The 5782-nt window shown below is 33.5% G+C and overlaps 1 long non-coding RNA gene across 1 annotated transcript; it reads left to right on the forward strand.

Moving 5' to 3' along the window:
* The first annotated feature begins 1383 nt into the window (after window positions 1-1383).
* Window positions 1384-2694, forward strand: LOC148693473 (uncharacterized). The gene is made up of 2 exons (XR_015952633.1): window positions 1384-1516; window positions 2036-2694. It is a non-coding gene; the product is annotated as an uncharacterized LOC148693473 (long non-coding RNA).
* Window positions 2695-5782: the final 3088 nt, after the last annotated feature.

A 5782-nucleotide genomic window follows, 5' to 3' on the forward strand; every position in this document is an offset into this window, starting at 1 on the left:
ACAATCAAAAAAATTATCATTAGTACTTATGTTACCATTATTAAAACTACCAAAAGTTGAGCTCCAAACTTTAGTAGCAAAAACACAATTACAAAAGAGATGACATTGATCTTCTTCAGCTGTATTACATAACGGACATAACTTATCAATTTTTTTAACAAAACGACTTAAGCGTTTTCTAGTTTGCAATCTTTCCTGAATCATAAGCCAAGCAAACATTTTAACCTTAGGAGGAATAGTTAGCTTCCACATTTTCTTTAACAATGTAAGGCGATTACTAAAGTGATTGTTCCGATTTTGTAGCCAAGTAGCAGACTTAATGGAAAAGATCCCATTATTGGTTAAACCCCAAATTAACTTGTCCTTCGACTCCTGTAAAGGGAGAGGAATGCGACAAATTTTTCTAATGATGTCATCATCAACTACAGTAGCTAATTTAATGTTATCCCAACTATTATGAACTATAAAGTTGCTTACTTTAAGATTCCAATTAATATTATTCCTATCATTTACGGGAATTAAATGAAAAAGGGGGTAAGGAAAAACCCATTGATTGGTCCATAAGAGTATGTCTTCACCAGTACCCACAATCCATTTCATTCTCTCATGGATGATGTTTCTATAAGACAGAATACCTTTCCAAGCGAGTAGTTTCATTAGACACTATTTATATTTAATTTTAAATTTTAAATTTTAAAATGATTTTTGACCACAAGATGTACGATGAAAGTCATGATCACGGAATCCCTAGAACCCTCTAAAAAATGATCTGGCGATGATCATTTTCCTAATGTAAGGATACAACGTGAATTTCCTTAAAGAAATATTTACGTAGGCATGTGACAACTTTTCGAATGTCCTTCCTCAGCTAGCACGTGACCATTTATGCATAGGAAGAGGAATTATGTTGAAATGTGAATAAAATAACAAAATCAATCAATTGAATTGGTTGGTCTGGTTTGGAGCTGTTTTTTTTTGTTAGTACTAAAACTGTATGAATTTAAAAAAAAAAAAAATAGTCTTCAATTTCGATTGTAACAGACTTAACCGTATAATATACAAAAAAATTCATATGTTTTAATGTAAATGATCGTTTAGAGTATACAGTGATTCTGTATTACTCCAAAAACAATTATTGTTAGCATATTCGACAATGTGTCTTTTTCAACCTAAAAGCAAATCTCTACTAATAGAATGCCAAAAGCCAACTTTGATGCCTAAGGCTTCACCAAAAACCAAGTGGACTAAATAGAAAAAACCAAGAACCGCTTCTCCCATGACAGCATGCTCTTTGTTCCTCCTACAAAACTTCAACCACCTTCTTCGTTCCTCCCACAAAAGTTCACCACGTTCATTCTCCGTGGAAAATAAAACAGGGTTCTTCGATAATCTTAAGTATTTAACTCCCTCAACCCTAATTTATTTGTGGGATATCTGAGAAAAACCTATTGAGACTTGAGAAGGGCCGAAACAACCCAACGTACTCCACTCATTGCTCATCTTTCCATCTCGCATGGTAATTGCAGCTACTGCTGCTCATCAACCACAATCATCTTACGTATTCAATTTTTTTTTACTTTTTTTTTTTTTTTTTTTTTTTTTTTTTTGCAGTTTTAGTTCCTCTCGTTACTTCTCCATATCAAAGAACTAAAATAGTTTCTTTCTCTATTGCACTTCTTTTCATTATGTTTTTATTATTAGTCGCTTAAATTGATCTTCTCATGGCAGGATAACGAATTTGCAAACTTTGATTTTATATTAGGGTTTTCTCCATATGTCATCAATTTTAATTTGAACTTTTTCTATACATGTTATATTAGCCTCTCTTTCCCAAACTGTTCAGTTATCAACTTAGATTTTCTTTGAAGTTTTGTTGTTGTTGTTGTGTAATCTGTAACAGTTTGTAATTACAGTTCAGATATGTATGCCTTCATTCATTTGATTTGATTTCACTTTTGTTGTTGTATTTATATGCTTTTTACAACTAAATTTATTCTGTCCTAAATATTTGTAGCTTTGAATTTCAAATAATTAGGATGGAATGGCTTTTGGAGAGAGTCGATGTGAGGCACTGCTGCTGCTGCGTCAGAAATAGAAAAGGTTACTTTCCCTGCCAGAGATGAAATAGAAAAGGATGACATGAATGGTGGTTATGCATTACTTTCCCTGGAAGGCAATGCAGCCGTTGGCCTTCTAAAAACGAAGAGACAGAGAGAAAAAAAAAAAAGTATTTTCCTTTTGCCTTATGATTTATGGTTCAACTATATATAATGGATGTAAGCTAAATTTTTCTTCTTTTTTATTTTTGTTCTTTTGTCTTTATGTCGCCTTTTGGTTTTCCTTATCAATTAGTTTATGTACTCATGTTTTAAGTTCATACAATGTACTCTATATTAACAAAGTTTATGTACATTTTGCATCTTTGTTGCAGTCTAATTAATCGTATACGTCCGCATGACGAAGTCCGATTGAGACGTAGAAATGTTTTGCATTTTCAAAAGTCAAATCAAAAGCATCGTAGGAGCAATGCGTTTACTTATTTACACTATATGCTTCATTATATAAGGATCATAAACACAACATGGGATTGCAAGAAATGTTGTACATACAAATATTTTGTTTCCTTCTAAGTTATGATGTAATTTTTAAAAAATTTAGTACTTAATGTCACATAAAGATCTCCTCCCTTCTAAATGTGTGATTTGTCTTATGAATATCATTCTTTTTTTCCTATTTTGGGTCAATGCGTCAAAACTTAACATTATTTAGTTTTGGCACCTTCAAAAACTTTATCCCATGTTCTTCAATGTAACATTAAGAGCACTTCCAGTGTCCTCTTTTGCCATGGGGACCAACTCCATTTGCAATCCAATCCCCTGCCAAAGTGGTGCCAGTCCATTCGGGCAATTGGGCTGAGGGGGAGCTCGTGGGAGAACTCAGCCACATTATAAATTTTTTTGCGTCAGGCGCGTGCATAACACGCATGCTTGGGGGGCGAATTACAAACAAGATTTTAGACGATGAGACCCACGTGGCAGCCCACTCAATAGCCGTTGAATCTGGACCGTTTGATTTCCAGATCAACGATCCTAGTTTTTCAACTTTAAAAATTTAAAAAATAAGAAGAAAAATAACATAAATGTAACGGTGGGCCACGTGTCACAATCTGGACCGTTGGATAATTCAATTTTTTTTGTAATCCAATGTTTTCAGATTAATTAAGTTAATAAAAAAATTAAAAATAAGAAAAATTTTCAAATTTTTAGATTTTTTTTTTCTATAAATACCTTACCATTTTGTAAGATCTCACATCCCAAGGGTGTGGATCCTGTAAGCCTTATATGTATATTCTCATCTCTACCCAGCACGAGGCCTTTGGGGAACTCACTGACTTCGGGTTCCATCGGAACTCCGAAAGTAAGCGAGTTCGGGTGAGAGCATTCCCAGAAACAAAACCGTGAGGGCGTGGTTGAGGCCCAAAGCAAACAATATCGTGCTACGGTGGAGTCGAGCCTGAGATGTGGTGGGGGCCCAGGCGGGGATGTGACAATTTTCTCCCGCCTTACACCACATTTCAATATTTTCAACGATTCTAAACATGGAAGGACAAGTCGCGCAACAGAATTGATTAAAAATCTTATCGAAATCTATTCACAAAAATTGTATTTTCGAATTATGACACGTGACATGGCGAGATCATTTAAAAATCCTATCCAAAATTAAAAAATAAATTATTTTTATTATTTTAGAAAATAAAAAATACTAATTATTTATTGCCTATTGCTATGACTATTCAATTTACTGTTAGGGGTAGAGATGTAAAAGAACATTCATGTTCGTTAAAGGCAGTAAATATTCACTTGAGGGGATTGAATTGCCTATTGCCAAGGGAGCATTTACACACTGGAAGTGCTTTAACGTCATTTCCGTTTACTCATTAATCAAACATATCTAAAATATTAAATCTTTAAGGGCGCGTAGTGCCCGTTATGTAAAAAAAACATTTTGCACGCGCATAAGTGCGTGCAGAAAGCTTCAACAAAAATATTTGGACAAAAATGCCTCCAAGACAAAAAACTTCAAATGTGACATCCCACATCGCCTAAGGGAGTGATCCTTAAATGTATATTCTCATCCCTACTTAGCACGAGGCTTTTTGGGAGCTCACTGGCTTCGGGTTCCGTAGGAACTCCGAAGTTAAGCGAGAAGGGGGCTAGAGCAATCCCATGATGGGTGACCCACTGGGAAGTTGCTCGTGAGTTCCCAAAAACAAAACCGTGAGGGAATGGTAAGCCCAAAGCGGACAATATCGTGCTAGGTGGTGGAGCGGGCCTGGGAAGTGATTCGCCCCGGGCCAGGATGTGACATCAAAGGCATCCCAAAATAATGCATCAAATAAGGTAGGGGCATTTTCGTTATTTTAACAGTGTTTTTTTTAATAATTAAGTTTTTCGTATAGTTTTTTATTTTTTTATTTTTTTTATTTTTTTTTAAATTAGTGTCTCGCAATAAACTAACAATAATGTGATTCAATTTCTCTATTTTGAAACACGTTCAAAACATCTTAAGAGGTGTGTAATGCCGGCTATAAAAAAGGTCTTTCACAACAGGGATAATAATGTGATTAAATAAGTTGTATAATTTTTTTTTAACAACAATATTATCTACACTAAGGGGGAGGGGGTGGGTTTAGCCTCACAATGGACTAGCAATAATGTGATTCATTCAGTTGTTTATTAAATATTATTTTTTCTATTTTTAAACACGTTCAAAACATCTTAATAGGCATGTAATGCGGATTATAAAAAAAAAAAAAAGTCTTTTGCACGCGGATAATAATGTGATTAAATTAATTGTCAAATGATTGTTTTTTTTTTTTTTTAACAAACGATATTATCTACACTAAGGGGAAGTGGATGAGTTTAGCCTCAACATGGCCTAGCAAGATGTGATTCAATAAATTGTTTATTAAATATTCTTTTCTCTATTCTTAATGTAAATTCTATAGACACCGATTTTATTATATGAATTCAGTTGCTTTAATTGGTTTATGAGGAGTTTTTTTTCTAGCATGATCTAAAATTATTCATTTACTTTAAATATTTGACTTTCCTTTTGTCAATTTACACATATAAATGTATTTAAAACTTATAAGTCGCGCATAGCACGCCGTGATTAAAAAAATGTCTTCTGCACTCTCGTGAGTACGTGCATGAAGGCTAATTTAATGTCATTATGTCCACTATTAATATCTTGTCAAATTTTATAACTAACGTTGTCATTGTTGTCCTTGTTTGACACATTTCAAAAAGTTTACGGACCAACTTAGAACAAAAAAAAAAAAAAAAAAGTTTGAGGACCAAGGTTAAACAACCACTAAAATTTAAGAACCAAGTTTGTAAAAAACTCTTAAAACTTCAAAAATTTATAGTGTTTTCAAATTTGAGTCCTTCATACACTTCAGTTAAAATAAAAAAACACTTTACAATTCAAACTTTATAAAAAATAAAAAAATAAAAAACCAAACCAAAAATAAAGGGTGCCTCTATCGGCACCCAATTTTTAACTAAGCTCACCTAATTTTTAATAAAGCTTTCATTTTCTTCGTTATAACTTTGAATAAAATGACCAAAAAGGACAAACATTAAATAAAGCTCAAGAAAACTCACATTTGATTTTGTTACTGAACCCAACTCCCACACCCACCCATAGTTCCTCCTTAATCTCACTTCCCAATTCCTCCAAAAACCTTAGCAACAGTCCTAATACAACAATAACAACA

Source organism: Pyrus communis, chromosome 10 (genome assembly GCF_041283825.1).
Source record: "Pyrus communis isolate YQ-2024b chromosome 10, ASM4128382v1, whole genome shotgun sequence".
In the NCBI taxonomy this organism is placed as follows: Eukaryota; Viridiplantae; Streptophyta; class Magnoliopsida; order Rosales; family Rosaceae; genus Pyrus; species Pyrus communis.